The 25,666-nt window shown below is 42.4% G+C and overlaps 1 long non-coding RNA gene across 12 annotated transcripts in view; it reads right to left on the reverse strand.

Annotated features, from left to right (window-relative positions):
- Positions 1-8,427: 8,427 nt before the first annotated feature.
- Positions 8,428-25,666, reverse strand: part of LOC106732941 (uncharacterized) — a 65,589-nt gene continuing 48,350 nt past the window's right edge. For 8 of the 12 annotated variants that reach the window (XR_012895853.1, XR_012895854.1, XR_012895857.1 and 5 more), the window contains one exon: positions 8,428-22,478. This is a non-coding gene — a long non-coding RNA (uncharacterized LOC106732941). The remainder of the gene's footprint in view (positions 22,479-25,666) is intronic. The other 4 variants (XR_012895863.1, XR_012895860.1, XR_012895862.1 and 1 more) reach the window with 1 other exon arrangement.

A 25,666-nucleotide genomic window follows, 5' to 3' on the forward strand; every position in this document is an offset into this window, starting at 1 on the left:
AACGCAGGGGAAGTTTTTTCGGAAAAAGGCTACTTTTCCCGAAAAAACCCCTGAGTCTGGACACAGCCTGGGAGTTTTGCCTATTTGGAGATGCAGGATCAGATTGTTAGCTCTGTCATCTAAATTATAAGCAGCTGTTCAGGCTAAATTGAGGGGCTTGCTCAAGGCTGTGATGGTGACTCAGCAGAAATAAAAATGGTAACACCAGGTCAGTTTCACACCAGGGCCCAGTGATGCTTTGTCCACATTGTATCAATCCTGTTATGGTGAGAAACAAGGACATTATTTCACTCTGAAGAGACAGCAAATAGATTGTTTATTATGCTGTCTGCCATCAGTCAGTATGCAGCATAAACTCTGGTGCTGGCTGACGAAATTCCTCACAGATGCCCCCAACATCTCTTATTTTAAGTTTGATTTACATGAAATTAGCAGTAAGTTAAAAGGCATTTTAATGTGAAATAATTTAGTGGAACATTAAGTTGTTTTAAAAGCACTCGCTGTTTTAATTGTCATCATGGCAATTAAACTGACACAACAGAAATTAAAAAGATGAATGCATAGAAAAATATTGATATAGGAAAATCACAGTAAACACACATGATCAGCAATTCTGAATTTAGTGAGAAATAGAAATTGCTGAAACAAACTGATATGACATCTTTGAGAGGTTTTGTCACTGTTAAGGTCCATTCCTAACAGGTAACCTTTTCATTGTATGTACCATTCAATTAATGTTCCTTTTTTCTGTTTACAAACTATATGCAAACCAAATGTGACTTGTTTTTTGGACAAAGTTTCCCACAAATTGCTCTTTGTTTTGAAATCCAAAATTTGGGCTGTGTTGCACAATTTGCTACCAAGCAACTCACATGATATTGTTTCAATTCTTTTATGTAAGAACTCCTTTTGAATAAGGTTTCTGACATGAATGCTCATGGCAAGTAAATTGAACATTCATGTTGATTAAAACTTAATTCTGTGAACGTTTACAAAAAGTAATACAAAGAATGTGCATGCAGCTAAAATACATTCTTTAAAAAATTACAGTACCTACTATTGCTGAATATATAGGGCAATGCATAGAGTAAATTGCTAACCAAGTACCTGGAATGAACTAGTAACATTAAGAAAATATTCTGTGTGAATACATGCTTTAAAGAGAAAGACTATAGATTAAAGCAGTTCAATCTATTTAATCTATCCAAGAGCAGGTTAAGAGGTGACTTGATCATGGTCCACAAGTACTTACAGGGTGAAGAGACTTCTGATAGTAGAGGGCTCTTTAATGTAGCAGAACAAGGCATAACAGATCCAGTAGTTGCAAGCTGAAACTAGATAAATTCAGACTTAAGATAAGGTGCACATTCTAAACAACGAGGGAAATGTACCATTCAAACAACTTTCCTAGAGATGTGGTAGATTCTTTATCAGTTGGAGTATTTAAATTAAGACCATCTAAAATAGTGATTCTGAACCTTCCCAGACTACTGTACCCTTTTCAGGAGTCTAACTGGTCTTTAATACTCCCAAGTTTCACCTCACTTAAAAACTACTTGCTTATAATATCAGACATAAAAATATCAAAGCATACTATAACTGAAAAATTGCTTACTTTTTCTCATGTTTACTATATAGTTATATACAAATAATTTGAATATAAATATTGTACTTACATTTCAGAGTGTAGTGTATCGAACAGTAGAAACAAGTTGTTGTATGAAATTGTAGTTTGTACTGACTTTGCTAGAGCTTTTTATGTAGCTTGTTGTAAAACTAAGCAAATACCTAAAAAAGGGCAAGTCTATGCAGTAAATCAGCCTCCTTCCCACAATGCCTGTTCTTGCCTGGTCATCTCTTTGAATTCTACTGCTCTGCTCTCAGGTGACCAATCCTCAGATCTGGCCATTGTTCTTTTTGAAATGTGAAGGTCCTCTTCCTGTTTGCTCAGCAACGCATCGTGTGTCTGTAGTACATCTTTCCATCTGGCCATGCCTGCGCCAGGCACCAGGAGATCCCCTGATTGGAGCCGTGCCGAGGTGCTGGACCTCATTAGCGCTGGGGAGAGGAGGCTGTCCAGTCCCAGCTGTGCTTCAGCTTTAGGAATTATGAAACCCACAGGCACAGCTCAAGAGGCAGGTGCAGAGTCAAAGTGAAGGAGCTGCAAAATGCCTACCACACCCAGAAGCAAACTGCTGCTCCGGTGCTGCACTTATGACCTGCAGGTGCAACCGAGAGCTGGGTGATATACTTGGAAGTGACTTCACCTCCATTCTGAAGACCCTTGTGGATACTTTGGGGGCTCAAGTACCATCCAAAAGTGGACTGAAACAGGAGGAGGAAGTTGTGACCACATGTGCTGAGAGGGACGAGAGCCAAAGGAAGAATCTGCATCCTCAGAGGCTTGTAGTCAGGAGCTGTTTCATACCCCTGATGAGATGAGCCACTCGCAGCCCTCGGAGGCTGTGGATGATGCACCTGGTAAGAACGTTGGGTCGATCTCAGCTAGCACTCAAGTGAGCTTCGGGGAGTGGGAGGGTTACAGAAAGATGGCTCTTTGGTTTTGTGTATTGGTTCTACCAACTCAGGGGTGGACAGATGGGCCGTGTCCAGACTCAGGGGTTTTTTCGGGAAAAGTAGCCTTTTCCCGAAAAAACTTCCCCTGCGTCCAGACTCAAGCCGCGTTCTTTCGAAATTATTTTGAAAGAACGCGGCTTTTCTTTCGATGGCGGTAAACCTCAATTTACGAGGAAGAACGCCTTCTTTCGAAAGTTCCTCTTTCGAAAGAAGGCATTCTTCAATGTAAATAGGCCGTCTTCAAAAGAGAGCATCCAGACTCGCTGGGTGCTCGCTGGGTGCTCTCTTTCGAAAAAGCGGATTTCTCTTTCGAAAGATCCGCCTGCATTCTAGACGCGATCTTTCGAAAGAGGCTCTTTCGAAAGATGCTTTCGAAAGAGCCTCTTTCGAAAGAAGCCTGCAGTCTAGACATAGCCATGGTGAACCAGGTGTCTCAGTAATCTGCCTCGCGGACCTCAGCGAAAGTGCTATGCAGCTGCTGTGCCACCCATCTAAATTTGCTGGCAAAGCTAATGTGGTCTTTGAGCCCTGAATACTGACATTCCCTCGCCACTGTGCCATCAGCGGAGGGAAGGGGAACTGTCACTGCACAAAGACAAGCTGTGTGTGGTCCTGGGCAGAACCTACAGTCAAGTAAAAGACCCTCCTTTGTTCCCCTGCTCGCCCTAAGCAGTGAAATATCTTCTAGGATGAACATAGTCTGTGGAAATTGAGTGGCCATGACTAACTTTCGGTCCCCCTTGCAGTGCTCTCCCCAGGTCATGCTTGCCCAGAGTACAGTAGGCCATGCACGAATGAAAACCCCTGCTCCCCAGCACAAATGAGAATCTCTGCCCAGATGCACCATAGTGTTTCCCCTTCTCTGGTGGCAAACTGACCATCGTGGGGCTCCTGTATGTCATCTGTGTTCACTCTGCGACAGCCAGGAAGTGTGTGTGAACAATGCAAGTGTTTCAAAGCAGTTGGGGCAGTGCTGTGTCTAGTGTTAACAAGGGACCCTCTGTAACACGTTGCAATTGCGCCTTGATAGATCCAACCTTGGATGTCAACCTGAGGTCCTAACGCTACTGAGCATCTGAAAAGGGTTAGAACGCGCCCAAGAAAGACGAGCGAAGAGCTTTGCATGTCCTGAGTCACGCTGCCACTGAACACGCAGAATTGAAGGAGTGGAGGGACGGCAACAGGAGGGAGCATATGGAGTTTAACTCTGATGAACTGCAGCCTCCCCTCCCCCCATTTACACAGAACAGCTGCATATGCAACCTGGACACAGACAAACCTGGGAAACTCTCTGGCATCTGGACCTGCCTCACCTCCTGCCTGTCTCACTGCCCCCCTCCCTGTCTCCCACCCAGGCCAGACGTTTCATGCTTCACACACGTCCTATGTTTACTGTGTTCAATAATTGATATTAAAGTGTTTCAAAGCTATCTTTATTCCATGACATGTAAGCAAGTATACCCCGGCAAAGCTATGGTCACTGTAACACTAAGTGCAGCCCACGAACCAATGGTAGTAACCCCCTAGCAACTCAGCCACTCCATTCCCATGCCTGGCAACAAGTTTTATTGACTTTCAGTATCAAATTGCTATCTCAAGGCATCCCTGATCCTTACAGCCCCGCACTGTGCTCCTCTAATAGCCCTAGTCTCAGGCTGTTCTAACTCAGCCTCCAGCTGCTGTGCATCAGCAGTCCAGCCCTGAAAGAAGCTTTCATCCACTTCCGTCACAAATATTATGGCGGATACACCACGTGGTGATATCCATGGGGATGTTATTGACCCCATCCAGCGTCCCCTACAAACAACACCAGCAGGCTTTCAAATGGCCAGTATTGGAATGTGCGTCCCACTGTACTTGGGGAAATCCATCTGAGCAAAGCCTTCCACAATGTCATGCACATTGTCCAGCGTCGCGGTCTTTTGGAGCAGGATGAGATTGATGGCCCTGCACACGTCCATCAGCCTGGGTCCAATGCTCAACTTTCCCATTCCAAAGTGATTGGCAACCAAGTGAAAGCTGTCTGGAGAAGACTGTTTCTACAGTGTGATCATGCTCTTCACCATCACCAGGGCAGCTCTCATTTGCGTCTCCTTGCGCCCAGGGTGGGGGTGAGCTCAGCACACGGTCCCATGAAAGTGGCTTTCTTCATCCAAAAGTTCTGTAGCCACTGCTCATCATCTCAGGCTTGCATGACAATGTGATCCCACCAAGTGCTTGGTTCCTAACCCGCAAAACGGCATTCCACTGCGGTCAGCACAAGTGAGCTCCTGGCCCATGAACACTGCACGGAGTCTTCATTGTCACTTAGCAGCTCTGGGGATGTTAGTGAGACCTACCAGCATTGTTGTCAACAGCTGTGCATCCATTCCCACCGACCGAGGAGGCAGAGCGCACACCACAGAAGCCATTGAAAGATGGCACCAAATGCAGATGGAAACTCAGGGATTGCTGGGATGTGAAGTGAACAACCACTGGGCATTTGGACAGGATCCAAGATGTACTGCACCTCCCCTCTGCCTTCCCACAAACCTCTTCTGCCTCAGAGGTTTGTGGGAGAGTTGCCCGGTATGTGGGGCTCCAAAAGGGACTGTATGTGCCACATGTGTGCTCATGCTACTGCATGGGTAGCCAACAGCATGGACACCTACCAGCATTTTTACTGCTGAGCTCTGTGAGCGGCACAATGAGTGCCAGCGCTTTACATCTGACAGCGTAGACATGTCCTATGTTGATGTATCCTCAAATCCTTGGTGGAGAGCCATTGGTCTAAAAGATAACTTCTATTCATGCTATAGCTTATGGGCTTCACGCAGAAATTGTTGGGGGACAATTCTTTGCCCTGGGTTATGTAAAAGGTCTGGTTCCTTAAAATTCATGCAAAGCCTCACTGACTTAAATGAGCTTTGGATCAGGCTTATAGTATGTATGTATGTTTGATCAGAACATAAGCCCCAATTAATGCATCTTTTGTCCACTAACTTGCTCCAATCTGGCCCTTACAACATACTTGTTACCTGTGTATTTCTGGCATTTTACTTACATTGGTCTGACATCACTTTCATCTGACACAGAAATTTCCTTTGTGATTACAGTTCCTAAGGTAGCTTCACAAAAATAGCTGAAAATACAGATATGTGAGAATTTGCCACTTTTTTCAAAAATTGTCATCCCCCCCACACTTTTTTAGGTTGGTTTTTAGTGCTAGAGGAGAAGCACTGAAATACTGCCCAATAATAGCAGTCTTTGGCAGGGAAACATGTTGGCTGTGTCTAGACTGGCAAGTTTTTCCAGAAAATCATCTGCTTTTCCGGAAAAACTTGCCAGCTGTCTACACTGGCCACTTGAATTTCCGGAAAAGCACTGACGATCTCATGTAAAATCATCAGTGTTTTTCCGGAAAAACTATGCAGCTCCCATTCGGGCAAAAGTCTTTTTCCGAAAGACTTTTGCACAAAAGGGCCAATATAGACAGCATAGTACTGTCTTCTGCCAAAAAGCCCCGATCGTGAAAAAGGCGATTGGGGTTTTTTTGCGGAAAGCCACGTCTAGATTGGCCATGGACGCTTTTCCGCAAAAAGTGCTTTTGCGGAAAAGCATCCTGCCAATCTAGATGCGCTTTTCCGAAAATGCTTTTAACGGAAAACTTTTCCGTTAAAAGCATTTTCGTAAATTCATGCCAGTGTAGACGTAGACGTCTAGTGTAGTAGGAGGATAGACTGGAAATCAAAAGTGGAGATGGTAAAAAAAAAAAAGGAACATTTTTAGTTTTAATGGATTTTTTTATCCCACTTTTCAGTAAAAATGAGAATTTCACAAATTCACAAACAGCTCTATTCAGAACCCCTGGAGTCTGTACTCTGTTCTTGGCTATGCACTGGTTTGCTGTATAGCCCTGGGTAAATGACTTAATCTCTGTTCCCTAGTTTCCTTATAATGATAATTTCATACCTTTTTCACAGTTTTGAAATCCTGTACAAAAGGTTCTATGTGCAATAAATACAGCGTATATTGTTCTGAATGAATTAGTGTGGTTTAGTTTCATGCCACTTACACCTTGGGATCTAAATTAAGCTATCTGAAAAATGGACATCTCTTCCTTTATTGTTATTTAATATATCTGTATATGTAAGATATCGGTGCAAAAAAAATCTGTGTTTCTCTGTGTGTGGGATGCACATTGTCACGTTATTGGATTCTGAGGGGAGCAGCCGGGTCACTGCTGCACCCAGGTGGAGGTGTTCACCCAAAAGTGGTACAAAGGGGGCCATGTGAGGGGTCAAACAAAAGCTACTTTCTTCTGATTCTGTATCTGCTCTTCATAGATCTGTATAGTGTCCGTGTGTGGAGTTAGGAATCTGTAATCTGTATGGAGACTAGAAGTCTCTCTGAATGTGCTTGAGCATTGAGCAGAGCCCGGCCTATGGACATGCTAATTAGCGAGGCTTTGTGGGATAATGGCACTCAATGGGCCAAGGACACACCTCAAGAATGAGGGCTGACACCTAAGGGCTGCCAGCGGGAACACAGGGATAGGCCGCTGGCCAGGTGACCTGCTGCAGCCAAGAAGAGACCAGGAAGGAAGTATAAATATGCCATGTGGTTGACTCCATCTTGGTACTCAGCTCAACACTTCATACCAGAGGCAGCCGTGCAGGGATTGATGAGCCGGAAAGAACTGTGGACCCATCCTGACCTAGGATGCACAACAAGGTCTTTTAAGCCAGCAGCTGTAACATCTCTGATAGAGCCTACATCGAGAACTGGGAGATTCGGTGCATGTAATGTATTATCCTTTGACAACCTCACTCTCATACTTTTCTTTCTTGTAGATTGTAGATTCTAAAAGACTGACTCAGCGTGATTTGTGGGTAAGACCCAGAGGGTAAATTGACCAGGGATCTGTGGCTGGTTTCTTGGAACCGGACAGAACTTGTTCGAAGTAGGTGAGATTGGGTTCAAAGACCCCTTACCTGTGTATGAGGCCCAGTGCCATCTGGGGCATGGATATTGATGGGGTACCAAAGGGGTTTTGCTCGTGAGGCTTCAGGCAGGCAGCTGAAGCGCTCTGTGGGACTGGTTTGTGGCCTATTTGGGAAGGCCTCCAGTCTGGGGGCTAGAGAGAGCCCCGGATTTGAGCAATTCGCCCTGAGCGGATTCCCTCAGTGGTGCCCAGACCCAGCCTGGTCTGTCACACATATCTGTGGAATCATCTGCTTCTCTGCATAATTATTTTAAAATGAAATCATCATTGATGCAATTTGACTTAAATATCACTGAAAATGCATTTCTTTCTATAGTTCTGTGCATTTTCTTTGTACTGAGCCTATATCCACCAAGTCAATATACTTGAATACGTGGTCAGTTACTGGAACACTGGTAGCATAGGATATTGAAATAAGTTTCTAGACCTGTGTAGAAATTAAACACTTAACCTTCTGTATGACTCCCTGTGGTGGCACCAACTTCTGTGCTGCCAGTATTCACAATTACCTCATGCAAGGAGAGGGGGTTGAGGTGAACCCCAAACAAACCAGCTTTGGGGGCAGAGGGAGAAGTAGAGAGAAGTGGGGAAGGGAAATAGTCGTGGATTTAGGAACCTACGATTTGCCACAGTGCAAGTGAGCAGGAGCTGTACGAATCTTCCTATGTGTTGCTATTTCAGTGCCAACTCAAAAGCGTCCTCCAAAGTATTTCACTTAACAATGGATATGAAAGGTACCTTATCTATGGAGAGACTAGTGCTTCCATGCTCTAAAGATATCCACACTTCTCTGAACACGTCCCTAATTGGTATTCAATCTTAAAGAATGTCTTTCATTAAAAAATATAATTTGAAGAACTGGGTAATTGACTCACATTTGATTAAGGCAGATTCTATTGGATTAACATGATTAATAGATAAAATTATAACCAAACAGAAAGCAGTACAAAAGGTGACTTAAGTCATGGATCATATTAAGATACTAAATTTATAAAAAGATTGATACTCTGGGAATATTCATTTTGCAGTAGGTTTCACACTGTTCTCTTGCATCAGGTGATGTAATTCCACTGAAGCTTGTAGTAAGGAGCAAGAGCCTGATCAAAACCCTTCAGTGGTCACTGCGAGTGTTTCCAGTGATTTCAATGAGTTTTGGACCAGGACTTTGTGATGCTTGGGAAGTGGCTTGGCACAGCCCTAGAAAAGTCCCAGATGCCCTGATTTAGACAGCATCAAATAATTTTAGTACAACCAGGAATATTTATTTCCCAAAACAGACAAAATGTGTCACAAAAGAAGGAGATTGTCCTCAGACTGAAAAGTCCTTCAAGGCAGTTAAATATTTACAAAGACCTGAACAGAATAGTAGTCTGCTGCAGAAACTTGATGCAATACCTGTTCTAATACAGTATCTTGTTTCCAATTCTTTCCAAAACTGTGAAAGCAAAATGAAACTCCACAAGGGATGTGACATCGTAAATTCTCCCAATGACTTGTTCAAAATAACCTTACGTGCCTCAAACCTCACATAGTGAAAAATGGGAGAAAAAATAGACCTCATTTTTTGAGGAATACAGGATCTGTCGAAAAAGAGTTTATTTTCAACAGATCTGTGTCTACACTGCTGCTTTTTTTTTTTTTGAAAAAGCTCTGTTTAGAAAAAAAGCAGCGGCCATGTTTATGCTAATGAAGCATGGGATATTTAAATCCCTGCTTCATTACCAATTTCGACGTGCCTAATCTACGTCTCTCTGTCGACAGAGCGGTGTAGTCTACACACAGCCTGGGAGCAGTAGGGAAGATGCCAGTAAACTACCAACTGTAAATGAAAGTTAAAAGCAACAACTTATGGAGCAAATTTGGAGAATGCAACAGTCAGTGTCTTTAAAAGGATGTTAAGCGGAGTGGCAGAGCTAGAGAAAGGTCCCATCCCTTGCTCATAATTTCTGCTGTTAATGGTGAATCAATGATTCCAAGTGGAATAAGGAAAGAAATACTGTTCCATTCATGAAGTGCAGCTAAGCACAGAAATGCGGGGGGGAGAGGGGAGAGCCAAACAGCTTAAAGAAAGCACTGTGTACCTTCATATGTGTCAAGCTGTCCTACAGCTCAAAACCAGAAGTACAAACCTCAGAGCAGACTATTAAGAAACTTCAGAGGGGTAGCCATGTTAGTCTGTTTCATCAGAAACAAGGAGCCTGGTGGTACCTGTTAGTCTTTAAAGTGCCATGGGACTTCTGGGCACAAACTCCAAATTGGCTGTGAGTTCTATACTCTGATTTCACCAACCAAGTATTAAGTGTGAATTCATCAGGCATTATAGCAGCCAACACAGAAACAGTTCCCTAGTGTACTCCCATCTATCTAGTCATGAAGGCAAATGATTATTTGTGCTCCCTGACACCAAAAATCACAGCAATATGAAGGTTATTCCCAGTCCCAAAGGATCAATCACTTACCCCAGGTCAGTTGTACCTTAGATCTCATACCAAAGACAGCACTTGTAGCCAATCCTATAATAAACTAAAGATTTATTAACTTGGAAAAGCAAGTGGGTGTTATGGACAAGGTTAAAGCAGGTGAACATACATGCACAAATGGCTTACAGTCTCTTACCTTTCCGAAGGTAACAGAATAATATGCATGCTCTCTATGTCCCTTAGGGTACTAAGCACCTGAGGATCTCTTGCTTATGTCTAGAAATCTTGCCTTTGAGAGTCCAAGCAGCACAGAAGGACAATTTCTTCTTATCAGGAATTTTTATGCCTTTCCCCTTTCTCTGATCTACTAGCTCGGCTGATAGGAGGAATTTACTTTCAGCTTCCTTTTCGTGAGGAGGTGGAGAAGGAGTAGAAGAGCATAATCAACAAAGTTTTTTTCCTCTTTGATGTTTCACAGTAGTTTCTCTGATATTGATGAGTCTTCTCTGTGGGGCAGGTCATAACACCTTTTGTTGTAGGCCAGCATTTCACACTAATTAATGTCTCTCCACGTCTGGTGGTTTACCCAACTACAGATATGTATATATGCAAACACTCAAATATTACCTTGCAGGCAGTGACTTACAAGCATTCAGTGCTGTCTTAATACTAACCACATTTGAATAACTCTAATACCTGTTGTAACAGAGCTAGCACACAGGTGAACCAGACTAATTCTAGCTATGCATTTGTCAGTGTTTAGTTGAGATGGGGGGGAGGTTTGTATAAGCTGGATTTGGGTTTGCTAGTGTTTGCAGTAAAAACACAAGGATTGCTGATATAGTTCTAAAATGTTCAGTGTGTCCAGGGCATTGATCAGTATTAGAAGGCCCTTGACAAAATATTTTCAGTTACCATTTTGGCTTGGAAAGCAAAGACCATTCACAATTTCAAGTTTAACATGCAAATCAACTGTTTTGAACTGAGACTTCTATGAGATAAGAATAAATTAATGAAACAGGCTTTGTACGAAGAATCTATCTGCACAAGCGATAGAAGTCCTGCTCAACAGGTTTTAAATCATGATTCACAATACACTAAAACAAAATAGAAAGTTCTTTCAAAGCATAGGGATTTAAGCCCAGTTACAGAGGACAGGTGAGCTAGGTAGAACACATTTTCAAACGGTCAAGAAGACTGAACTCAAACAAAGGAGGATGATTAGAATCTTTATTTGATTGCACTTACATACACCCTAAGAAGCCAGGTTGGAATTCCATGCTCAATTACTAATGAATCAATGTCTTAAAAACTAGCTGACTTTAACCAATCACCAGAATTTTTAAGAAAACTCCTAAACAATGCAGAAAAATTATTACCAGTGGAGAGTAAAGATGTTCCCCTCTTTGAAAACTTGCATCCATATAAGAGTGTGATTAGAAGACAAATGGGAATTTGCTGAAATACTGCCTGCAAAAAAATGTTTGCAAATTCCCATTCTCTATAATAGTACAATTAAAATAGATATAAGTTCAAAACAACATGAAGAGTCCTCTTGATGGTTCCAGTAGACCCTGAAAGACATACAACTGAAATATCTGTCTACAATACAATCACTATTACTCTGCAAGGAAAAATGGTCAACATATAAGGTGACATGTTATATCAGACACTCTGCAGGAGACCAGATATAAATTGTTAGATTGTTGTATCTATCCACAGAGATCAAATAGAAGAATCAAGATCTATGGCTAGAAGGTCAAGAAAGCACTCCTATTAAGGACAAAACTTAAGAATAGCTTTTAAGTGCTGTTCTGAATTGAGATGGCCTTAAAATATCTGCTTAATTACTTTTGAGAACTAAGACCATAATAATTAATGACATGCATGGCTGCTATTGTCAAAGGGGAAGAAGTTATTGTAAACAGCATAAAACAATGCTCTGGTATTTCATTATTAAGTGTCCTTCTGGTTGCAAGAGTGTTGTTTTAAGTACTTGGAGATCTATTGTTAAAAATTACGACAAAAAAGGTAGGAATAGTTACTCATGTAATGACGGAGGTAAATAATAAAGAACAACCCAGAGTGGCTCACTCTTGAATATAATACCATGCCACCTGCTGGAATGAAAATACCGCACCTCATCTAGGAATAAATTGTTCCCTGTGAGCCAGCTGGACTTGCAGTGATTTAGTGAACTAATTAGGAGTAAGTGCCTTGGTATATAGATGCCTGTGTTTTTGGTATGCCAAAGATAATGGATTTTCTTCTTGTTATTGTGCCCGTGTGGCTGGCTGGTGGCAAGGGTGGGGTTGAGGGCTATCTGTGCACTGCAGCCACCAAGTGTTAGAATTGAAGAAAGAAATACAGTAAAAAAATCAGGGAATATGAATATTTGGAGGGCAAACTCGTGAATCTTTTGAGGAGACTGTGCATTTCAGAGTTACCTCTGAAAACTGGTTTTCAACATATAAGGATTATGTGTGTCATACATTTTCCACAGTATAGAGCTTGTCTATGTGAAGAGACAGTATGAAAGAGCAAGAGTGCACAGGGAGAAGTGAAGAAATCTAAACATAAGCAAGACACTTTATAGAGTAGATCTGGATTTACAGTTGTTGTCTTTCTATTGCCAAATTAACTTAACTGCAGGCAATGCTCTGTATCACTGAATCCAGCAGCAGTTCTGAAAGAAATTTCTATCTGAGAGTATTTTTTTTTTATTTTGAGAATAAAGTCAAATGTAGATGGATGGGCATCTTTAGAACACTGTTGCTTCATCTTTATCTCTAATTGAGATGCTACCATGGATGGTAAGGCTCTGGAGTATAATGACTTGTCAGCACAGGACACAGAGTGGACCAATTTAATACTTGCTTGGGGGTTAGAATTTTAACAGCCTTTGATCAAATCTTTTTTAGGTCAGTAACATTTAGAGGTGTAAAAAATCAAGTAATTGGAGAGAAACCAGATGGTTTGTGGCAAAGTGGAAAAGTGCAGATTATGTTGTTGTGCAGTATCTTATTCTTTAAATAAAAGGTCTATGATTTTATGGAAGGCAGATTAATATTGATATCCTGTTATGATTCACACTGTTTAGTGTGCAAACATCAGCCATCTTTTTATTTTTTCTGCACATGCTCAATATGACCACATCATTAGAACCACAAGATCAGCAATTACTGCTGAGAGCCAGCAGATGACAGCATTATATATAAACTCCTACTTTAAAATCTCCCGTTTGCAGAAAACAGAAATAGTTTGGACTGTTTTCTGAATTAGAATATTACAAAAGTAACCAAATTTAGGTTATCAAAATATCACTTGATTAAAGCATCATAAACATGAGACCTCGACCAGATAATGCATTCCTTATTATTATTCAGAACTCTATATTTTATGTCCACGTGCTCCGATTTACACCTAATATACCTTAACACACATCGACTGATTTTCTAGGTTCTGATCTCATATTCTAAGCAGATATAGTCACTTACTATGTTGTTTGCTGATCTCTAGATAAGGTGATTGAGATGTAAGTGATCAGGGTGGAATATTCTAACTCTAACTGGATAAACATTTTTTCATTATTGCATTGACTGAAAGGTATAGTCTATCTGCACTTCCAATTCATTCTCTAAAATGCCTGAGAGAGAAAATAACCAAACTTAGCCACATTTATTGTCTAAAGACAAAACAGCACAATATGAAAAGAAGACTCTCCTTCAGGGAAGCAAATTCTTGCAACATGTTCACCTTACACAAAAAGTGTGCTTCTGAAATATTCAGTTCATGTAGTAGTATTATGGGGTGATGTTACAAGTTACAGAACCCTTTACACATCACTCAAATTCAACACACAAATTCGTCCACGATTCATTTTGTTGTTGTTGTTTTGTACCTGGCTTACCTTTGTTTTGGGTACTAGAATTCCAGGTACCTTCCTATGCTTTCCCATATCTCATTTTGGATATTATAATTCCACGGGCTGATGCACCCTGAAAGTACTCCTTAATGGTACTTGCATCTCTGCTTTGGTAAGTTTCCTATTTGCCGATGCCAAAGCTGACTTCAACTTTTCAAGATTTTATGAGGTTTGAACAGAGTTGTGGGAAGAGCATAATACATTCAGTTCATACACACACACACACATACACTTACTCACTCACCATGCACCTGTTCATGTGGTGTCTACTTATCTTACTGATATGCACTTACATCAGTACATATCAAAAGGGAAGAAGAACAATCCAGGGAACTACCGACTGGTCAGCCTCACCTCAGTCCCTGGAAAAATCATGGAGGGGATCCTCAAGGAATCCATTTGGAAGAGAGGAAAGTGATCAGGAATATTCAACATGGGTTCATCAAGGGCAAGTCATGCCTGGCCAACCTGATTGCTTTCTATGACAAGGTAACTGGTTCTGTGACTATGAGGAGGGCAGTGGACATGATATAACTTGACTTGAGCAAAACTTTTGATATTCTTGCCAGCAAGGTAAGGAAGTATGGATTGGATAAATGGACTGGAAGGTGCATAGAAAGCTGCCTAGATTGTCGGGCTCAATGAGTAGTGTTCAATGGCTAAATGTTTGGTTGGCAGTCAGTATTAAGCAGAGTGCCCCAAGGGTCCGTTCTAGGCCAGTTTTGTTCAACATATTTATTGATGACCTGGATGAGGGGATGGATTGCACCCTCAGCAAGTTTGCAGATGACACGAAGCTAGGGAGAAAGGTAGACATGTTGGAGGGTAGGGATAGGGTCCAGAGTGACCTAGACAAATAGGAGGATTAGGCCAAAAGAAATCTGATGAGGTTCAGCAAAGACAAGTGTAGAGTCCTGCACTTGAGACAGAAGAATCCCAAGCATTGTCACAGGCTGGGGACCAACTGGCTAAGTAGCAGTTCTGCAGAAAAGGACCTGGGGTTTACAGTGGATGAAAAACTGAATATGGGTCAACATTGTTCCCTTGTAGTCAAGAAGGCTAATGGTATATTAGGTTGCATTAGGAGGAGCATTGCAAGCAGATCTAGAAAAGTGATTATTCCCCTTTATTCAGCTCTGGTGAGGCCACATCTGGACTACTGTGTCCAGTTCTGAGCCCCCTACTATAGAAAGGATGTGGACGCATTGGAGAGGGTTCAGTGGAGGACAACCAAAATGATTAGGGGGCTGGAGCACATGACTTATGAGATGAGACTGAGGGACTTGGCTTTGTTTAATCTGCAGAAGAGAAGAATGGGGGGGGGGGGGGTTGATAGCAGCCTTTAACTCCTGAAGGGAGGTTCCAAAGATGGAGAAAGGCTGTTCACAGATGACAGAACGAGGAGCAATGGGCTCAAGTTGCAGTGGGGGACATCTAGGTTGGATATGAAGAAAAACTATTTCACTAGGAGGGTGGTGAAGCACTCGAATGGGCTATATAAGAGGAGGCGGTAGAATTTCTATCCCTAGAGGCTTTTAAGTCCCAGCTTGACAAAGCCCTGGCTGGGATGATTTAGTTGGGGTTGGTCCTGTTTTGGGCAGGGAGTTGGACTTGATGACCTCCTGAGGTCCCTTCCAGCCGAGTGATTCTACTTATTACATTAGTATCCAGAGGCTCCATTTGCGATTGCAGATCCATTTGGCTAAATGTTGCGTAGACAGACAGTCCTTGGCCCGAAAACAGTCTAAATAGATAAGACCGAAAATTTACAAAAGGGGAAACAGGGACACGGAGCAATGACGTGATTTTCCCAGCATCACCCAACAAGTTAGTGGCAGAGCTGGGAATGGAAACCAAGCCACAGTGACTACAGCCAAGTGTTCTGACCATTAGACTTCCCTGGCCTCCAATAGAAATATGAAACATTTCTCTCTCTCCTTCTTTTATGTCTATTTTTGACTTAGAGATCTCATTCACAAATTGCCATTTCATTAGTGCATTACAATCAGTATCGTTTTCACCAGCTAAATACTAGTGGGAATTCAAAAGTATCACATCAATCTATTTAACATAATTTCCCCAGTTTAATTAACCATCTATTATTGCAAGACTGGAGTACTGCTCTACATCTTCTCTAACAAACCCTCCCAAGGTGATGTTGCATATTAGAACTGTTCCATAGGAATATGGGGAATCACCTACTGAATGGCAGAAATGTTTGGCTATAATCTCCAGGAACTGCATGTCATGGACTGATGGCCAGCTCTGAAGGGGCTCCTTGAATGAAAAGCGACCACATACAAATCAGAAACATTTTTCAGAGGGACTCTCAGAACAACATTGTTGACTTCGTATTAAATGAATACATATCAGTAAGATAATGACCTATAAGACTCCCACTGTTTCACTCTAAGCATTTTCTCGTGCAGTATCCGCAGTAAGAGACTATTAATAAGTCAGCAAAATATGTAATTGGCCAATATTTGCCAAAGACAAATAAGCATTTCATGCATAATTACAGTTCCTTGTGATTGAGTAACTCTGCTGCAGGCAAGTCCCAACATTGGATATGGCATCTGATATGAGTTGATGTGCCTGTCAGTGCTCCCTATAATTCTTTCCATCCATGTAAACATTTTTGCATCCATATGTGGAATAATTTTTTATGCACGTCATGGCATGTGTGAATGTGCACCACCAGTAGAAACAAAAAAAAAAAAAACGTAGCTGTTGGCACTCTGCTAATCAGACAGGCAGCATTTGGATACCTCCTGAGGAGTTGTACAAGCCCGTAGCTTTTATAGGAACGCTGGCCAAACAATAACATCACACACTTTTCTTCTGCTCTATTTTTCCCCTGGCATACCCCCAAACAATTTTACAGCATAATATGTCTTTATATGATTGCATAAGCAAGTAACTGATGCCTTCTGGATATCATACTATTGCCAAGGCCATTGACAATTACTTCTTTCAATAGACAATGTACTGTCTAAACATACTTTCTTTTCCCTTAAAGTTTGTTAATCTTTGCAGACTTCATCTGCCAGTCTGAAGTTTAATAATATTACTATTATTGGCAGTGTTAATAAAATGATAATGGTTTGCATTGATACAATACTGCCCACTGTTGCAGCATGTGTAACAAAAGCCAGCAATCCTGTCGCACACAGAGCAAATGACAGGATGAGGCAGGATTACATAAATAAAATGAGCCAAATCGTCTGCCAAGTGCGGCGTTCACTATCAAAGAGCAAGTGTTTCTCTGATCCCGGGGGCTGGTTTTATATCTACCTCAGTGGAGTTCAGAGCAAGCTGAGGGCTGCTTTAGAGGTCCCCAGCTGTTAACAGCTCCCAAGAGACTGGCAACCAACTGGTGATAAGCACAATGCAGTCCTCCCATCACCATCCACCCTTAACTGGTTAAGCCTGTTCAACGCTGGCTGGTGATTCCCCAGCCCAAGAAGGTGAGAGTGGCCAGTTTTCACTTCCTTTGCACTGCCAGAGCATGTACTGGAAGCAGAACAATACCCAAGATCAAGCACGAGATATTTATCAGCAGACAACTTGAGACCCACAGCCTGAAAGAAGTAGGGGGCTTCTGCTGCTGTGGGAGATCTTGTCTACATTATGAAATGTTGCCATGTTGGAAACAGAGTTGTTGGAGCTGGCTCATACATTATGTGCTATTGTTCACAGTAACCCTGATAAATCTTGACCAGCAGTCATATCAGAATAAGGTGTTTTGAGATGGATCATCTGATTTAAAACACTTTATATCTGTTCTCCCCAAAAACTTTGCTAACTTGAAAGAAGGTTGTTATGGTAAGTAACATAACCCATATACATAATATATATCTTGTATGTCTGTGTATATATAGAACACTCAAGTGTTAAATATACACATGGAATGAAGAAATGTGAATATCTTCTTGCCTTACACATTCATTAATGGCTAGCAACGTGTTGAAATTAACATCGCCAATGTCACATTTCACATTAAAAAAGGGCCAGTGATTTTTGGATGCCTCCACTTTAGGGTGTCCAGCTTGAAATATTTTAATAAAGGGAGGGGGGTGATTTTTAGAAAATTCTCAACAGAATAACTAATGCATGTACAAAGAATTCAGGAGGCATTTTTGAGCACCAAGTCCGTTATGTCACCATCATTACCTTCCGTACAAGTTCAAACAATTTGCTTTTCTGAATCAAGTGATGAAGTTAACTAAAATATTGATCTCCTAGTAAAAGAGAGATACTCTTAAGCTACATCTCTTATTCTAATGCTAATTACCTGAGGCTTGACCCTCCATTCTTTGTTTGCATACATAATCCTTACTCATGTGAACAGCATTACTGATTTCAGTGGAGCTAGTTGTGTGAACAGAGAAGGCATGGAGGATTGGGTCCCCCCATGCAGTATCCTTTCCTAATTTATGGCATCACCCGAATGTACTAGTTGATGGAGAAGGCTAACAGGAGGAATGTCTCTTTAAATATGAGATTTTGAAAACAATTATAATTCAAAATGATTTTTTTTTTCTGATGTTCCTTAGGAAAGACATATATATAGCCTTGAGCTAGAAGTCCAACTTTGCTTTTAAATGCAAATATTTTAACAAGTATAACACACAGAAGCATGAACTATCAATTATTCCTACTAGGCATTTGTAAAATATCTTGTTTACCACACAGAGACCAAATTAGGCTAAAAATGTAAAATGAAATATTGTAATTGAAATGTTGCACTTTCTCCTTTGAATCCTATCCATTGTACCTTATCCTAAATAGTTTTCAGCATCTCTCAGTAGATCTGACTGGGTCTTTCCCCAAGAACAGATGGGGAATTTCCAGTATGTGTCCTTTACCTGGCAGTTAGTGGCACCTGTGTAAGACCTTGTACTACATATGGCGGTAGAACAGTCTGTGAATCACAAGCAGCCTGTGAAATAGGACTGTGAACACTACAGTTACTTCCTTCATTCGTATATTTAAAGGTGTGACTAACATAGATTTAGATGAGGAAAATAATGTATATCACTCAGCACAGCAGATGACTGCAGTATTTAAGAGCCCAATTAGAAGTCAATGGCAATCTTGAAGTCTTTGACTTCAACAGGCTTTTGATTGTGCCCCACATTTTTTAATTAAATCATCTTTATGAGGTGGCTACGTAAGACATTCTTCACAGCAGCATTACATATCTTGAAATTATAAACCATGACCTGGCAATGGAACACTGAAAAAAGACCTTCTGAAAACTTGTCGTATTTGTTTTTTTAATTACATGTAAAAAATTATTTTGATTTAGCTTGAGGGAGAGCAATCTGTATTGCTTGACCTCATTCCTCTCCGCCAACCTTAGCAAACTGAAGCTATTGTTTTGAGACAATAACTATTCCAAGTCTCAAATGGTTCCAAGAATTTTGAATTCTGTGAGACCAAAAATTTCCAGCTGATATCCCTAATCCTTTGGAGCGGTTGAGCACTCAACTCACTCTTCAGATGAAGTTACCAGAAACGATAGCCAGGGCAGTTCTGTCAAGCATTGTTGGTGTGCCAGGGAGGGCTATCCCTACATGAGGTGTTTGTGTCTTGGTGAGGGACACATACAGAGCAGTGCTCCTTCTGCATTCATGCACAAAGAGGGCTCAGGTGGTAAGAGACGTGCAGCTAAAGCAGCACCTGCTGGAATAGGCCCCGGGACCCATGTCAGTACCGGGGTCCTCGTTTGATTGGCAGTTCCTTTTAGTCTAGTATACAAGGAAGAGATGTCCTAAAATGAATTGAGACCCATCCAATCCCTTAGCATCCAGTAAGAGCCTATTTTGTCTCTTGTTCAGGACAGTGATTCGGGGTGACCTCTCCTTCTCAGTACCCATTTGTTTTGGAACAGGCTGGCTCATTTTTACATATTCAGGACTTGCAAGATGCTAAATTCCATTGAGCCACACAGGAGGTTCCTTAGATATGTGCTGGTAAGTTGGCATCACCTTAAGACCATGCTGCCTTTCGACCTGTCTTCCACCCCCAGGGGTTTTTACTAAGTATGTGACTGATAACATTTGTACCTCAGGAACTGTGGAACTCTTATCTGTAGGACTATTTACATGAGGAGAAGTCCAGAGAGAAACTTGTCTCCTATTCACTTTACTCTGTGCCTACTCAAGGGTCTAGATCTCATCTCCTCATAACAATGGGAAGTTAGCATTGTTTCCAACTCAAAGAATGGACTTTGTATGGGACTTGCTAGATTTTGAGTTTGAGAGAGTTTTTCCACTGACCAAATGATTCCAGGTGATTTGTCACACATGTCTCAAACCCCTACCACAGCCCAGGTACACACAAGATTGCTAGACCATATGACTGCATGCACACAGGTAGTCCGATATGGCAGGCTGTGCCCCTGTGCTCTTCAGATGTGACTGAAGTCAGTCTATCATCTGATTCATCACCCCTTAGACAGTCTGGTCTGACCTGCCACTAATCCTGGACTAAGACAGCCATAGGACAGTTTAGATCAGCCACCCAGGCTCCGTGCTTTGGGGGTGCCTTTGGGGCCCAAGGGGAGAGTGCCCAGGTGGGGGGAGGGCTGGTGCTGGCAGCAGGGGTCAGGCCTGCCCCCACACTCACCAATGGTGGTGGGAGCCGTGGGAAGCCAGCCTCAGTCTGCTCTGCTCCACACTTCACTGCAGTGGTGGGAAGCAGAACACCCTGGCCCCAGCTCGCTCCACTCTCCTGAGGGACATGGTTGGGAGCCAGAACACTCTGCTTCCTACCATAGTGGTGAGTGAGGGGGCACCAGGCCTCCTCCCCACAGTAAAACCCCCGGTCACAGCACTTGGGAGGAGGCTGCAAGGGGGGCAGAGAGGGCAGAGCAGGGGCATGGCTTGGGGATGGGGTGAAGTGGGGCAGGAAAGGGGTGGAGAAGGAGAGAAAAGAGGTGGGGCAGGTGCCTGGAGCAGATGTGGAGCAGATTAGGGGTTGTCCTGGATCCCGCACTCCCTAGGGATTGTGGTGCCCAGACTCCTTACATTGCTGGATGATTCAGGACAACGGGCCTCATGGTGTTCCTTTTGCTTAGGGTCCAGGCTCAATGCGATAGTCACTGATATCTCCATAATAAGTTGGGGAGCACATGTAGGATCACTGAAAGTCTGTGAGCCAAACAGGCAGCTTTTTTGCCTATCAATGTCCTGGAGCATTGTGCCATCCGCAATGCCTTTCAGAGCCACGTCAGGGACTTAGTGCTTCTCATGCTCACAAGCATTACCACCATGGCCAGTGCATCTGGGCAGTGGGTGAACCCCTGGCTGAACCAGCCCTGCCCCTTCCTCAGGCCCCACTCCTATTGTGCCCACTGGAGTTCAGTCCCATTGTGGATGCTGGCTCCTGCCCAGCACTCCTAGATTCCCCGCACTGTGGCCACCGATCCCTGCCCCAGGCTAGCACACCCGGTCCCTGTGCCCCTTAGCCCAGGAACCCCAAGCTAGCACACCCAGCCTCCTCCCTTGGTTCCAGAAACGTTGGCAGTGCAGCCCAGGCCATCCCACCCCGGTCTCAGGCCACACGGCCCTAGCCCCCCACTCAGCCTCGGAGGCCCAGGCAGCACAGCCCCTGAGCTCTGGGTGGCACAGCCACCTGCCTCTGAAGCATGCCCTCCCTCCCCTGGCCAGCACTGGACTTCCAGCATGGTCAGAGCAGCCCCAGCACTGGGAGCATGTGGAGTAAGGGACGTGGAAGGAAGAGTGTTCTTCCTTTGACTTCCTGCTGTGTAGACAGTGCCAAAAGCTGAGTTAAGGTACTTTGACTTCAGCTACGCATTTAACATAGCTGTGTAGACATACCCAATGATACCTACTGCCCATGTCGTAATGTATTATATTAATGCGGGAGGGCTTCGGGCAGTTTGGCCACAAAGGTAATTTTTTCCCTTGCAAATCACTTAGCTGAGTTCCAGAATAACCTGGCAGATCACATCACAAGAATTTCTTCCTGGTCTCTCAACCCCAGTGTCCTGTGGACCATTTCTGCAGTCTGAGGCATCTCAGTTGACCTGTTCACCATGAAAGATAAGAAGAAATGCTGTTTATTCTGCTCTCAGTCTGGGCTCCTTAACCAATGCTTTTCTGATCAGCACTCCTGTATGTCTTTCTTCCTAATTCTGATCATCCTGCAGGTGGGTCTCAAGCAGAAATTGGACTATGCCAGGCTCATTCTTATCATTCCAGATTGTCCCAGACACTGTTGATTCTCTGACTTGCTCACGTTATCATTTCAGCCTCCCATGTCTCTTCCTCTTCATCCATTCTCCTGAGTCGGCATGATGGTCACCTCCTTCCATCTCAGCAAGGATGCACATCTAAGTAGAATGCAAAGTGGCATCACATCTCCCATAACTCCAGTTACAGATAAGTAACTATTTTTAAGCCAAATAAATACTAATTTCTACATCATTTCACATTGTAGCTACCAGTTCACCCGTTTATCATGTCTGTATTTAGTTTAGCAGCACTGGAGTTTCAGATGTCAAAGCATGAATTTCTTCCTCCTTCTTCTTGAGCGAGCCTTCCTGGAACAAAAGGGAACAGGCTGTAAGTGGGGTTGGGTGAGTAATGATGAAATGCTGTCTCCTTTTTAATACATCTTTTCCTACCTAGCCAATTTTAGCTTTGCAGCACCATTCCACTAAACAAGGTTGCTCTTGACTCCACCCATTTTTTTCATGTCATACCAGTGACTGTACATTTCCTCAGTAAATGTTTGTTATGCCAGGAAAGCACCAGAATATCTATGTTGCTATTTTATATATTTTCCAACAAGACCTATGCATTTGCCATGGGAACACTACCTGTGTAACATCTGCTCCAGTATGCGCTCTTTGCTCATGAAAACAGGGTTGGCTAGACTAAACTCAGTGTCAAGATCCTTCTGTAGCATGTCTTTGCTGATGAACATGGTTTTAGAGGGTATACATGGCTTTTCATGAGATTGGCTTTCATTGAGAGTTTCATGTGTTAACTGTAAACAAGACCTGGCGTGGTGGGAAGCCGGACCTGAACTCTCCAGCAAGAGTCTCTGGAAATTCTGAGGTACCCTCAGATAAATTCATAATATGAATCTTTTATTGGGCTGAACGTGGAAATAGCTAGTACGTTATTCCTTGTGTTAGTTTTGTCAGATATTCAATTATTTAAATGCCATTTTCAAGACATTTCAGATTTTTGCTCTGGTAATGCATAATTTTTTTTTGAGGAGTTGTCAGCGGGGAAGCGGGAAACTTGGATATTGAGACATGGGATACTGGAGCTTTTGGCATCTGAGACAGCATGGAAGGCATGTTGGGATTCTGGCATAGAAATATTAACTGGATCTTTCTGCTAAAATAATCACCAGTGAAATAGTTAAGCGTTGACAGAAGTTGCAGAGCTAAACAGTTCTACTAAGTCACACAGGACAGCCTGCACCTGTCCGAGCTCGTACTCCCAAGTGAAGATTCAGGAAGATAAGTGCTGCATTGGTTCACGCTGTTCACACTTGGGAAAGTTTTGTCAAAACCGTAAGGGCTGGAAACTTGATTGTTGTTTCAAATGGAAGCTGAGCTATTAAAGCACAACTGTGCACTATGAGAGAATTCTGTGGCAGATTCTGTGGCTTCAGAATATATGGAAAGCTCTCTAAGAACTCCACTGATAATGTTACATTCGTGTATTTCCTTGAGAGTTGTGTGGTCTCCCTTTCCCAAGATAGAAAGAGAAATATCCAGCCCAGTAATTAAAGACTGAGATTTGTATTGAAGTCCTGGGATCTACACTTCTCCTTGTTGAAGTAGACTTGCCTCCTTCCCTCCTTAGCCTCCATGCAAACTAAAATGTCAAGGGAAGCACTATGCATTTGTAGCATGTAATGTGAATGTTCAGAGGTTACCATTTTAAAAATAGCTACTCCATAGGGGCACATTACCAATCAGTTACACCTGGTGCACTTAAAAAGGCAGCTCTTACCAACTACAAAATGGGCCAATAAAAATAACACAATGCTGTTCATTGAAAAGGGCCCCAAAACATACAAATGTCTGTGTCAAAGCAAAGGGGGAAAATGAGGAATAGGAAGGCGTAAAGCAGGCATGTCCAAAGTCCGGCCCGCGGGCCAATTGCGGCCCGTGTTCTGGTTTAATACGGCCCCCCAGGTAATTTGGCAATATCTATCTTTTATGGCCCCCAACGAATCCATATGTATTGAGATGAATACATTGTAAAATCTCAGTTATTGTCAGTTGGTCTAAATCAGTTATAAATATATTTGGGAACAACATGTATACTTGGTGTTATGTTCCTGTTCATATTTTTTGAACTTAAAAGTTGACAGACAACCTTTATTACCAATAATATGTAATGTACTTTACAATGTTCCTGACATATATTTCAGCTTCCTGGATTTTTTTTTCATCTGGCCTTCAGATATGAAAGGCAGAGTGATTTAACACCTGTTTAGATTTGTCATCCATGTGAAGAAATGAAAAGTATGCCGTTTGCAATAAACTTTGCATAAAATAGTTAATTTGCATTTAATTTTAATGGTTCAAAGAATGTCAGGCAAAATGGTCGGCCCTCACGCATGTTCACTTCATCAAATCTGGCCCTCTTTGAAAAAAGTTTGGGCACCCCTGGCGTAAAGGGACAAAAGGAAGAAGAACAAGTAGTGAGAGGGTGTGCATGGAGGAAAGGTGTGGAAGAAACCAAAATCAAAGTGGGAGTGGTAAGGAGCGAGATGAATGGGAAGGAGCAAATTTAATGTTTGAAGACCATTTTTCATGCCCTGGAGTCATAAAGTGCTTCACACAGTTAACCAGTGACATGATATAGAAGGATGAGTTCATCCACCATTTAAATGCAGCAGTAACATAGCCTTGTACAGCAACATAGCACAACCATTTAAGATAGAAGGGTGTGGGACACTCATTCCAAGGGGAATTTAGGGGGCAGAATTCGTTATATAACTGGTATTTTTTAAATATTTATTATGTATTTAAAATTGTAACGACAGAATGGTGTCGGGAGACCCTGTCTGACTCTACTCACTGGAATGCTTATGCAGCAGGGCTGAGCCTTGCATCTGACATCACTAATAGCAAGCTATTGTTCACACTCTAATTGTATGTAATTTACTGATGGAACTGGCCAAGTGTGTATTCAATATGGTACATAACAAAACTGCTGCACTTGTCATAATCACTCCTTATTTCCAGTATTCAAGTAGTCTTATCTTCAGGAAATGTGTCTTGGAAGAGGTTACATTATGTTCTCCAACATGCCTATTGGTTAGTGGTTGAGTCTTCCAAACATGAAACCAGCTTCCCTCAAGTGACAGTGTATTTCTTGCATTGTTTCCTGGCCCAATTCACTCCATAAGGTCTAACAGTCTGGCTCAAGTCAATGCTAGGGAGTCACTTTAAAAAGAAGTGAATCAGCTCATCTGTCTTTTCTTCCCTGATTGAAACCCCATTTGCACTTGAGTTTGTATTTCATTGCATTGGCACCGCACAACCGGAGCTGGGCTAGTAAACTGGTTCTTAGCATTTTATTGTCTGATTTGTAATAAGTTTGGCTACTAAATCTTGCAGTTGGCTGCTAAAATCAGATGAGTTTTGTACCAAATGTTGCAGGTGAAGGGGGAATAAAAACTATTCCTGCTGCCTTCTCCAGTGGCTGGAGTTTAAAAGCTGCTGTCACACAGTACCACAGTGGAATTATTGTTTGC

Source organism: Pelodiscus sinensis, chromosome 14 (genome assembly GCF_049634645.1).
Source record: "Pelodiscus sinensis isolate JC-2024 chromosome 14, ASM4963464v1, whole genome shotgun sequence".
Lineage (NCBI taxonomy): Eukaryota > Metazoa > Chordata > Testudines > Trionychidae > Pelodiscus > Pelodiscus sinensis.